The 12,602-nt window shown below is 57.0% G+C and overlaps 1 long non-coding RNA gene across 2 annotated transcripts; it reads right to left on the minus strand.

Annotated features, from left to right (window-relative positions):
* Positions 1-508: 508 nt before the first annotated feature.
* LOC136111003 (uncharacterized) lies at positions 509-6,461 on the minus strand. 2 transcript variants are annotated; one of them, XR_010652698.2, is made up of 3 exons: positions 6,367-6,461; positions 1,696-1,936; positions 509-939 (listed from the first exon to the last, which is right to left on the minus strand). It is a non-coding gene; the product is annotated as an uncharacterized lncRNA (long non-coding RNA). The 2 variants fall into 2 exon arrangements; XR_011742067.1 differs by having other exon boundaries at positions 1,696-2,155; positions 6,367-6,452.
* Positions 6,462-12,602: the final 6,141 nt, after the last annotated feature.

A 12,602-nucleotide genomic window follows, 5' to 3' on the forward strand; every position in this document is an offset into this window, starting at 1 on the left:
GTACTCAACTCCGCAGCTCTGGAGAGCGGATCTGCTCCACGTCGGCCAGTGCCAGGAGACCGTCTCAGGCGCTGAGGCTCGCGAGAGAGACGTCCAGCAAGAGCCTTCTCCGGCGTGACGAGCGCCAGTGCCGGCCAGGCTGCTGGCACCAGCTCTTGCCCCCATCAGTAAAGCCCCCCCTGCAAACCGCTGGGTCTCACGCTGTGGGTGTTTCCTTGGTGGCTGTGAGGCTGCGCTGGGCAGTGGGTGAGCGCTGGGGGGGCAGGGAAAGGCCTGCAGGGAGAGGGCTGGAGCTCCGGCCCTGCTCCAAGGGCAGCCCTCCCCAAGGCTCTGCTGGACCCGCTCGGCTGCGGCCCCGCTCTTGGTGCCCCTGCACCTTGTGGCCCTGGCACTGAGCCTGCTGCAGCTGCACATCCCGGACAGGAGCGGGAGGAGGAGGAGGAGGAGGATGTGAAAAATGCAGTTGTGATTTGTGCTAATGTCAGCAATCAGGACACAGAACCACGGGCACAGTTCCATGCGGTGCTTTATTCCAGCGCTGGGAAACCAGGGGTTTGCACCCAAAGCTTCCAACAGCTGATTCAGACCATACCTTATTATACAAGTCAGTCACATACATATTCATTACACCCCTGACAACCATTAGAATATTCCACACCTGTAATAACACAAACTTCCTATCTAAAAGATGCTACAATTATCAGTTATTTTCTACGGTACCAACTTTAAAAGAATATATCGTAAATCTATGTCCACCTTAAGAATAAGGCTCGGTTACAGTTACCTGCCTTGTAAGAATATACCATAAATCTATGTCAGCTTTAAGAACAGAGTTTGGTTACTGATTACAAGAGTTCTATGGCTACAGGGCTGGTTGCCATCCTAATATTAATCCAACTGTAAGAGATCCAGCGATATTCAGGGAAGACCCATCCTGTCCTGTTCCATGGAACAAAACCTCTTGTCAGGTTGATTCCTCTCAGCCGCAGGCCCTGCCGGCCGCCCCCACGCATCCCGGGGGCGCCGGGGGCTCCCGCCCCGCGTTGCCCCGCACGCAGCGCTCCCGCAAGGCCCCGCACACCGAGGGAGCGGGGGGAGGAGGCGGCTGCGGGGGGATTCGAACTCGGCACCCGGAGCACAGGGGGGGCGGGGGGGGAGGAGAGGGACGGAGCCCGCTCGGCTCCGGGGAGGCCGCGCGGTGCAGGGGCGGAGGGGGCGGGGCCAAGGAGAGGGGGGCGGGGTGATGGGGGCGGGGTGATGGGGGGGCGTGGCCACGCAGCGGGATCGCCCGGACGCCTGGGTCCTCTCTCCCGGACTCCTGGGTCCCTTGGGGCACTCCTGGGTCCCCCCCCAACTACTGGGTCCTTAGGGGTACCCCTGGGTCCCCTTTCCCGAACTCCTGGGTCCCCTCTCCAGGACTCCTGGGTCCCTTTCCCAAATTCCTGGGTCCCTCCCCAACTCCTGGGTCCCTCCTGAACTAAATCCCCACCTGAACTCCTGGGTCCTCTCTCCCGAACTCCTGGGTCCCTTTCCCGAACTCCTGGGTCCCTCCTGACCTGAATCCCCGCCTGAACTCCTGGGTCCCTTTCCCGGACTCCTGGGTCCTCTCTCCCAAACTCCTGGGTCCGCATTCCTGAAAACCTGGGTCCCTCCTGAACTGAATCCCCGCCACTGGAGTGCAGCCATCAGACTCACAGAACAGTTTGGGTTGGAAGGGACCTTCACAGTTCATGCAGTCCAACCTCTGCCATGAGCAGGGACATCTTCACCCAGATCAGGTTGCAGCTGGTAGAAATGATGACCTTTCAGAGCGTGCTGGTGGTACTTTGTCCCTTGTGCCCTGCCCTGATGTGCAGAGGAGACAGAAGGGACACTGGGAAGCTTTGGGGAAGACCCCCCGTATGCTGAGGTGTTGCGTCTCCTTCCTCTTCAGCCTCTAAAAGGTATGTGGTAAAGAGCAGAGCTGGAACCGGGGGTTCCCATCATTTGGGATAAACCCTAAAAACTCATTAATCATTTTGGTTGGAAAAGACCCTCAAGATCATGGAACCCAACCATAACCCACCCCTGGCACTGACCCATATCCCTAAGACCCTTGTCTAAGGCTTGACAGGAGCTCCAGCGCAGTTGTCTGCAGCCAGTGCCGGCGAGAAACCTAAAATAGGACATGGGAGAATTTGCATGGGAGCGTTCACCACGTGGAAATATCTCTGCCTTGGGAGGGCTGAGACTGAGTGGGTTGGAGGTTCTTTTTGTTTTCAAGGATGTGATCAAAATCACATGAAATGACACACAACGAAGGGTAGGCACAGGCTGGGACTGACACCGGAGCCTCAGCACCGGGTTTTATCCTTCATGGAGAAAGGGAACCAGGCTAAATCAGCCAGTTGGAGGCCAAAACAAGCGGCTCCTTTGGCTGTTCTGGGACGGGAGATGCAGGCAGGGCCACCAGTGTGGGGTCTGTCCTGGAGCTGCAAGGGTGGGATGCGGGACGAGGCAGCCAGAGCTGCATCCACACAAGGAGGCACAAACATCTGCCATTTCCATGTTGGTTTTAGGAGGGTTAATATATGTGATGGTGATTTTTGACCCACACATTGCCTGGGTTGGCATCACCAGCCACAGGTTGGGTTTTAGCATCGTTCTAAAATGCTGGAGGGAGCAGGGTGGGACTGAGGCAGCACTGGTGACAGAGGGACAGAGCCCCTGGGGTCCATGTCTGTCTTGTGCCAGACAACCCAGAGTTGGACTCGGTTCTCTGGGGAGCCCCAGGAGAGCAGAGCAGAGGGGGAGCATCCCCTCCCTCCACCTGCTGGTGATGTGGCCCAGGAGACACTTGGCTTTCTGGGTGCGAGTGCACATTGCCAGCTTATGTCCCTTTTGTCACCCACCAGCCCTTCTCCACAGGGTTGCTATCCATCCATCCATCCATCCATCCATCCATCCATCCATCCATCCATCCATCCATCCTCCCCCAGTCTGTGCTGGTACTGGGTATTGCCCTGACCCAGGTGCAGGACCTTGCACTTGGCCTGGTTGAATTTCACGAGGTTCACATGGACCCCCCAGCCTGTCCAGGTCCCTCTGGATGCCACCCCTTCCCTCCAGCGCATCGACGACACCACTCAGCTTGGTGGAAAAGCAGAACTGAAGTGTCTTGGGTGATGCAGAGGCCAGGGAAATGTGCCTGGCTTTAGCTCTCTGCCAAGAACACCTGGGGAAACCCTTTGAAATGCTTCAGCCACTTTAGCAGAGAAAAATAACACCCCCACACAGCTGCCAGGCTTTCACTGCTCACGCAGGGACAAAGGACAGCGCGGGGACAGCACAGCGCTCACTCTGGAGCTCGCCGGCTCTGACACCCGTGCCTGTTTGGGAGAACTCTCAATGGGAAAGATTTTGTGCTCTGGGATTCAGGTCATCTGAAGAACACCAGCAAGGAGAACGACTGCCAAAACCTGCACAACGATGTGACCAGCTCCAGCTCCCCTGGGGAAGGAGGCGGCTGGTGCTTGTCCCAGCCCAGCCACGCCATGGGCGACCCAGAGCGGATGACAGCAAAGCCTCTTTCCAGGCTCTATTCGCTGTGAGACCGTGGGGCAGGGTCCCATCCAGGGGGAACACGGGGAGCACATCCTGCCCGAGCTCTCACAGGCCGCTCTGCTGCACGGGGAGCAGAGGAAGGGACAGAGGGGTCTGGGTGGCCCCAGAGGAGCTTGGAGCAGAGCAGGGGGCACAGAAACCCAGGGAGGGTCTTGGAGACGGGTCCAGAGAGGATCCAAGTGTATATGGGGAGGGGGAAAGGGATGGGACGGTGCAGGGGGTGTCACACAGGGTGGGAGTGAGCATGCAGGGACCAGAGCCAAGCTGAAGGTGCTCGGTGGGGATAGAGGTGATTGAGCAGGGGACAGGAACAAAGTCCTGCGGAGGGCAACGGAGCTGGAGGGGATTTGGAGGGGTAAAGAGGAATGGGGGAGACCCAGGAAAGAATCTGGGGCATGAGGGGTGTGAGGGGGAAGCACAGGAGCTGTGATATTTGGGATCAGAGGAACTGGAGAGAGGATGCAGAGGGGAAGAGGGATGGGGAAAACCTAGAGTGCACAGAGAGGGGGGCAGAATGGGTGCCCCCAGGGTGGGGGGAAGGCTGGTTTGCCAGTCATTGCCCCCCAAATGAGCTGGGGCTGCAGGTGGTCCCAGCACCCCCACCCTGGGCAGCAAAGGGGGACCATGGCAGCAGCAGCAGGTCCCACTGCACATCCAGCATCCATCAGGGGGAAATAAAACACCTAAGTGGGGGCAGATAAAGCAGGAAACCCCCAAAGTGGGCACAGGGAACAGAGCTGAGCACAACACATCCCAGCACTGGGGCTGCTGGGCTTAAATTGGTGTCCAGGAGCATGGGGGTGCAGGTGAGGATGCTCAGGGTGATAAAGGCATCAGAGTGGGGACGCCTGTGGGAGGGGGTGGTGGGGGCTCTGAGGTGCTTGGGTATGTGTGTGTGTCCCCAGCCCTGCAGGGGACAGGGGGACAAGCACAGCCCTGTGACACACACGTAGTGGCTGCTGCTGGGTGTCACGGTGTGGGGACCCAGGATCACCCCAACACGCTGCCCTGGGCTGGGGCCAGGCGGGTGCTCCCCCAAACTGTCAGCACCCACTCCTGGGCACCCCCCACTGGCTGCAACTCCCTGGGCAGGCACAGCGGTGCTGGGCTGTACTGGGACCTGCTGGTTCACAGCAGGATTTGGGGGGGGCCCAGGAAGAGTAGTCGGGCACCCCACCCTGTGCTGAGCTGGATCCATCCACCAGCACCACGTGGAGGACATTGGGGTGCAGGGAGGGGGTATGCAGGGTGAAGGGGCAGTATAGTGGGGTACAGGACAGGACAGTGGGTGTGGCAGGGTGCAAACCCCCCTCTCTCCCCCTCCCTCCTTCATCATGGAAGGAGTAGACACATCTCCCTCTCTCTCTGCTACAGCTTCTTTTGTTTGGCCCCAGAGCCCCTGGCCAGGGCCGTTAGGAGAAGGGAGCGCCGAGGTGCCAGGGAGCCGCTGGGCGCCCGCGGCCAGTGTGGGGGATGTTTGGAGGCTTCAGGGGCACCCACAGCCAGAGTGGGGGTGCAGAGAAGCTTCTGGAATGCCCACAGTCAGATGTGATCAGCCAATAAAAAACGGGACTCTCGTCAAGACTCCGCCCATTTGTCGCGGGTTTCTCGCAGCACGAGCGAGATGCTGCCGCCGAGAGCCCCCCCGGGATGGAGACTCCGCTGCCTTGCCGCCGCGGGTGTGAGTGAAACTGCCCATCGCAGGATTGCGAGTGTATTATAAATTTAGCCTCGCAGAATCGCGAGTGTGCACTTTCCGTACTCACTACAGTACGTGTATCTCTTCAAAATAACCCCACACCGTGTCCAGGCAAGTGCGGACTCCTCCCGGACTCAGGGACGGCTCCGGCATTGTTTTGGTGAAGCCACGTGCATGCACTCTGTGCACCGCCTGTCGTATTGGTTGCTGCCCCTTCATCATTTTCCTCAACTGGTATCCGAACCTGTATTCAAGTCACTTTTGGATGCTAAAACCCTGTTTCTCACCGGTTTAACAGAAGTTGTTTTGGACCCTGTTGTCCCTTAAACGAACCTGGGGTGCCTCCGGGACACCCCCCTTTCCATATTGATCCCCAGGAATGAGTCCCCCCTCAGTCTCCTCTTGTCCAGCTCCAGAGCCCCAGCTCCCTCAGCCTTTCCTCACACGGGAGATGCTCCACTCCCTCCAGCATCTTGGTGGCTGCGCTGGACTCTCTCCAGCAGTTCCCTGTCCTTCTGGAACTGAGGGGCCACAACTGGACACAATATTCCAGGTGTGGTCTCCCCAGGGCAGAGCAGGGGGGCAGGAGAACCTCTCTGACCTACTGACCACCCCCTTCTAACCCACCCCAGGTACCATTGGCTTCCTGGCCACAAGGGCCCAGTGCTGGCTCATGGTCACCCTGCTGTCCCCAGGACCCCCAGGTCCCTTTCCCCTTCGCTGCTCTCCAACAGGTCCTTCCCCAGCTTAGACTGGAACCTGGGCTTGTTCCTGCCCAGGTGCAAGCGTCTACCAGTGCTGCCCAGCGCTGATGAAATAAAGAATGCCGCCGAACAGCGGCATTGCCTCTGCTGTTCACTCCATCTCTTCGCTGCCAGAGAGTTCCCGCTTTCTCCAGAGCGCAAGAGACGAGGCCGAGAGAGCCCGGGAAGAGCCGGAGCCACCCCCGCCTCCCCGAGCCGGCCACGCCAGCAATTCAGCCGCCCGAGCGCTCTCCCCGCCACGCCCCAAGCGGCTCCCGCTGCCCGCGCAGGGGAACCGGGGCTCCCCGGCCCGGGACTCACCGGCCGTGCCGAACGCCCGCCCGCTCCGGACGCCGCTCAGCGCCGCGCTCGGCAGGGGCACCGCCATGCTGCGCGCCGCCCGCACTGGAAGGGCCCCGTTCCCATAGCGACGGGGGCCGCGCCGCGCGGAGTCCGGCCTGGAAGGCCCCGCAGCCGTAGCAACGGGTCTGTCTACCGCAGCGCCGGGCTGGGAATGCCCCCCTGCCCTAGCAACGGGGCTGTTTAGCGCGGAGCCTGCCTAGAAACGTCCCCGCAGCCCCGCGGGACGGGCTCTGCCCTCCCCGGGAACCCCTCCCCATCGCCGGCCTTGCTGCTCCGACCGGGCAGAGCCCGCGGAAGGACCGGAGAGGCCCCGCTGTCACCCCGGGGTACCCGGACGGGAGGTGAAGCCCAGCACAAGAGCCAGGGGTTTTTCAGAAATCGGCCCGAAAAGGAAAAGCTGCAGTTGCCTGTGGGCTGTGGAACATCCTGGGGGTGCTGGGGAACCGCAGGGCAGAGTCACAGAGCCACAGAATCCCAGCCTGGTGGGGCTGAAGGGGCCTCTGCAGACCCCCAGTCCAATCCCTGCTCACGGGGGGGTCACAGAGCAGATCACACAGGGAAATGCGCGGGGAGGAAAACACAGCCTGGACCCTTCACTTGGCATCGTTGTGTTCTGGAACATGGCCTTTAAAAACCAGAAGAACATCCCAGAGCAACCTCCAGCCCTAAGGACCTGGGGCAACTGATTTCTGCCCTCAAATTCTGGCTTCGTCCTTCCAGGTCAAACTGGCAGTTTCTCCAACCACCGCGTGTGGTTTTCGGCTCCAGAGAAGGACGAGGATTTCCTTCCCAGCTCCATCAGCAAAGCAGTGCCACACGCGGATTCGTGTGCACAAACTGCCACAGGAACGTTCTTGTCCCCAGGTTCCCTGTATCAGAGTCTCAGGCATTTGCATTTTAAAAAGATACTTGAATTATAAGACAAAATACAACTTAAAAGGTACAGCAAAGAAAAGTCCAGACTGGGGGCCTCTCAGGGGGAGGGAACACAAGGCGAAAGAGACTTGGGCTTTTAAACCCAAAGCGGCCAGAGGAGGAGCAGGTCCCGCAGCAGCAGCAGGAGCAGCTGGAGCAGCAGCAGCAGCGTCTGCATCAGGGAGGTGTCTCCTCACCCTCCCCACTGGGCCTGGGGCCACAGTGCCCAAGCCCTGAAGCTTTTCTGACAGCTTCTCTCTCTCCCTTTCTCCCAGAGACCGCGCAGCAGCGGCTGAGCACGGCTCACCAGAGGAGACGGCGTGAACAGCCCCGCCAGGAGCTGCCCAACCACCCTGTGACACCGCTGACCGCAGCCCAGGACCTCGGTGCCCCGACCGAGGGTCTCTCCGGCACCCTGGGTGAGGCTTCCAGGAGCTGCGGGTGGGAAGGGACTCGCCAGGGGAAACTGCGCTTGTACCAGTGTCTCCAGAGGCTTGGGATGCTCCTGGGGGCTGGTTTAGTGTTCCTGTATGTAAACCTCAGGTGTGAATTGGCCTCCGCGTCCTCTGCAGGGGCTCAGCGGAGCTCTCTGAGCCAGGGCAGTGCCTTGCTCGTCTCCCTGAGATCCCCAGGCAGAGCCCTCAGCCCTGCTGCGCTGTGCAGAGGAGCTGCTCCTGGGCAGAGCTGTCTCTCTGCAGCGCTGCCGCTTGCCAGGAGCTCCCTCTGTCCCAGGAGCCCAGCCCAGCTCAGTAGCACAGGAGCAGCCCAAGGTGCATTAATGACCCCTCTGGTGGGTTTGGTGCTGAGTCCATGGACCTCAAACCCTGAGGGGAAGCTGATGAAACCTCTCAAGAAGTCAGATTCAAACTCCAAAGTTTCTTGCAATGTTAATGAGTCCCACTGAGGGACACTACTGAGGAACTGACCCCAGGGTCCGGTTAGAGAAGAAAACGGGATGCAGTGACAAGAGGTCAGGAAAAGCAAGGTGAAGTTCTCTTAGATGCTGAGTAAACCTGAATGTGTTTCATTAACCAAAGGGCCAAGCCCTGACCCCCAGCCCTGGGAAGGCAGACCCTGTTCCTCCCACATTGCTCAGGGCCCTTCCTGGACAGTGTGATGTGGGGCTGTGCAAGGCCAAGGGCAGGACTATGGTCCCACAGCTCCCAGGTTCCTGGCTGGGGACAAGGAGGCCATGAGGCCCCTGTGCTGGAAGGACAAGGTGTCTCGTCACAGGCATCAGAGGTGCAGACGACAGCCATAGCCAAGGGGAGAAGGAGCTCATGTCTGTTGGGGCTTTCAGCCTCTTTACATCCCGTGATCATCTCCACCACAGCCTGTCCTGTGCTGTGGCATCCCCTGCACCTCTTTCCCTGCAGGCTGCAGACATCCCCCCTGCTGCCCCACCTTGCTCTTGTCTGAGCATCTTCCTCCCTTTGCTGAGATCTCTGCATCCTCCCCAGCTGTTCCTTGAAGCACAAAGCCTTGGGCTGATGCAGACTCCCTCTGCTGACCTGCTCCACCACAGCACTGCCCTTCCAGTCACATTCCTTCCTGCTCATGTCCAGCGTGGACCTCCCCAGATGCACTTTGGGCCATTATTTCTTTCTCATGCTGTTTCCCAGTATGCAGAAAACCTCCACCACCTCTGAAACCACCCTTCAAGCACTCTCAGGCTTCTCCTGCACTGCTGCAGCCTCACCAGTGCTGTTGGGCTGAAGCAGCCCAGGTCCCTCAGCATCCCACACCATGTGCACAAGGTCCTGAACCTGCCTTGGCAGAGCCCTGCACTCTCCAGTTCCCCCCTGCTTCTCCAAACTGGGAAGCCGCACACTGGCACACCCCCGTGTGTGTGGGGTCACACCAGTGCTGAACCGAATGGGATGAGAACTCCAGGTGTCTGGGTCCCCACGCTCCTCCTCATGCAGCCCCGTGTGCAGCTGCCTTGTTCATGGTGAGCGTGCACCACAGGCTGGTGTGGGGACCTTGGAGTGCCCAGGCCCTTCTCCTCAGGGTCACTGCTCAGCGTGTCAGGTCCTGCTCTGTCCTGATGGATGGGGTTATTGTCCCACCCTGATACAGCACTGGTCACGTCTCTTTGTACAACTTCAGAGCTTTCTGCTGGTCGAATACCAGATATTCACAAGGTCTGGACTCTCCCTGGACTGAAGCTCCATTTGCTCAGCTGTTAATGTTTTCATGCAGATGGTTTATCCTGATAAGGGTTTCTCTCCTAAGATAACAGGATAAGGAGCTACAGGACACTACAAATACCATCTCCTGGAGAAACCGTGGGGTCTTGGGGGTCCGTTACTAACAATGTCAGAGGTCTGGACTCACAGGGGTAGATTCCCCTCTTGTGAGAGAACAGCAGGAATGCATGAAATTCAGCCTGGGAACAGAAAATGTCAGCTGAAGGTTGAGGAGTCATCAGGAAAAGGCAGAACAACATGGGCAGTGTTGTGATGACTGGACATCAGCTACTGACTCACTGATGAGGAAGAGAAAATATATGAGGCCTCCTTCACGACAAATGAAAGAAGCATCATGTTTTAAGGGCGGTGTCCTTGTATCAGACGTGAGATATCCAATATTTGCAAGGTACCAGCCATCCAGGAGGGGTTGGAGCTCATTGACAACATCTTCCTGACACAGGTGACTGAGGAGTCAGTGAGGTGAGGTGCCCTGTGGGACTTCACACTTACAAACCACAAAGAGTTGGTCAGGATGGAACAGTCAGGGATGGGAAAGGGGAGCTGAGGCTCCTGGGAGATGATCACAAGGCCAAGAGCAGGATTTCAGGAGAGCAAGCTTTGGCCTGCTGAGGGACCTGCTTGGGTCCTATGGAATATGACCTTGGTGTCTGCAGTGCTTTTCTCTCACATTTCCTCCCTCCTCTCTCCCACCTGCTGTTGTGCAGCGTTTTTTACCCTTTCTCAAAAACAATATCCCAGAGGTGCTGCCAGCATCACTGAGTGGCTCAGATTTGGCAAGGAGTGGGTCCATTTTGGAGCCAGCTGAAATCAGCTGACACTGCTTCATTTCCAATAAAATAACAGACAGGGTGAATGTGGAACTGCTGGTGAACTTCATAAGAGTAGAATCAGACAGGGCTGAGGTTCTTCATGGCTTCTTTGCATCTATCTTCGTCAGCAAGGTCTCCTGGGACTTTGTTCCTGAAGGCAGGAGTCTGGAGAACACCCAGCAGTGGATGGGCTCAAGTCAGGGGTGACCTGAGCAAACTCAGACACCATTATAGAACAGGAGATGGGTCATTTGACCAGCTCCCTGAACACAAGTATCACTGTGCTGTGGCACCTGAGATTCCCAGGAACACCCACCTCTTGGCCCAGAGTTGTGTGATTCCTCTTGAGGTGTCCTGGCCTGTCTCCTCCGTCAAGTGATGCTTTAGGCACCCACTTCTCTGACACATTCAGTTGTTATCAGGAGATTCTCTAGATCCATATTTATTGGAGATTGTTGATACCAGCTGTTCTGGAAATGAGGGTTTTGGGAGGGGGACGGAAATATTAGAGATTTGACTTTATTACTCTTTATTATGGAAATGCTCATTGCTTGGCTACAATTCTGAAATCTCTGAAATCATCCACACCAGAGTTCAAGTCTTTAGGAAAGTGCTGCACAGAGCCTTGTCTTGTAAAGGCATTTTGGATGTTACTGAGCCCTCTGCTGCCGCGATCCTGAACTGCAGGTACTGAAAGAATGAACAAACCTGTCATGAACTGAAGGGCGGAAACAAACCCCAAGTTTCTGAGGGTGTTTGGGACCCCACAAAGGGCCATTGCTGACACAAGCAGTCCCTGTCCCTGGAGACAATGGTCAGAGGTGGTAAAGGCGATGTGGAGGTGGTTCTGGTGCCCCGTGAGCTGTTGATGTTTGTTCATCATCAGAATGGCCAAACCCTGACCCCAGGGCCAGACAAAGGAGACCCTTTCAGTCAAATGTTTCTCAGGCTCTGCCTGTGGTCACTGTGAGTGTTTTGTGTTTTGGGGTGGGCTTTATGTCAAGTGTTGTTGCTTTAATTGCAAGGGTCTGGTTTTCTGTGGAGCTGCAAATGCCTGTGAGTTCCTCACAACTCATTCAACTTCTTTCATACACCTGGCAATGGTCACCAATCACCTCAATGTCCCAGTCCCACAACTGCTTGAATCCTCTGTTTGGATCTATACCCATCACTCCAGGAGGTTCATTCATCCACCAGGCTCATGGATGATTCCTGAGGACCATCCAAGTGTGGGCAGTGTAAGAGAGGAGCAGAGCAGGGTCAGCTCATGGGCCATGACTGAGCACAGCCACCCCAGCAGCAGCCATTCCCCATCTCCCAGGCACAGCCATGCCCACAGGATGGAAATGTCACTGCCATACATGAGTAGCCCAAGAGAGGCCTTTCTTCCTTCCACATTCCCAGGAAAATCTTCCTCCTGTTCCTCCTCCACCTGCAGACATCAACTGCTTTCCATTTCTGGGCTCAGACATGGCTGGAAGGGTTCACTAAAGCCATCAGCCATCTCATTGCTTCTCCCTGACAGGCCCTGACCCTCTCCCACACCTACACATGGCCAATCACAGCTGCTCAGGGCCTCCCGCTCTTCAGAAGAGGCCTTGAGCTTCTTGGTTCTTCCTGGTGCTTGGTATAAACTTCCTCACTCTCTCCAGAGTTCATGGTGAGCTTTCTTGTCCATAACAGCCCCTTTATGATCATGTCTTACTGAATGGTTGTCTTTGTATGATCATTTGTGCAGAAAGGGCAGTTACAGGACAGCACCCAATGTGTCAAAACTGATGCCGAGTGAAATGCCGTCAAGACCTGATGAGTTACCCCTGTGTCTGTGTCTCTCCTGGAAGGAGTCTGTCCCGAGAAGGGGATCCAGCTCCTGTCACTCTCTGCAGGGGCACATGAGCAGTGTCCGTGCACCTGGGGACAAAAAGGGTGACTTTTCCTAGACCACCCTTTTCCAAACTAAATGATTCTATGATGTTATGATTCCATTATTTGATTTGAAACCATTACAATTCCCACTACCTGCAGCTTTCTTCAAGGGCGGTTGTTGTGTGGCACAACTGTCCTGGCTCTCCAGGCAGGTTGGGCACTGGTTTGGTGCCTGCATTGGGAGTTTTTCCCTTCCTGGGGTAAAAGGCTGTTGAGGAGAGACAGTTGTAGAGATTTGGGTCACAGGGGTTTGAAGCAATCCTGTCAAACTCTGAGCAGGCTGAGCTTTGGAGCCAAGGGGCAACAGAGTTGGTCTCAGAGATATTTTTTG

This window comes from Patagioenas fasciata, chromosome 21, assembly GCF_037038585.1.
Source record: "Patagioenas fasciata isolate bPatFas1 chromosome 21, bPatFas1.hap1, whole genome shotgun sequence".
Taxonomy (NCBI): domain Eukaryota; kingdom Metazoa; phylum Chordata; class Aves; order Columbiformes; family Columbidae; genus Patagioenas; species Patagioenas fasciata.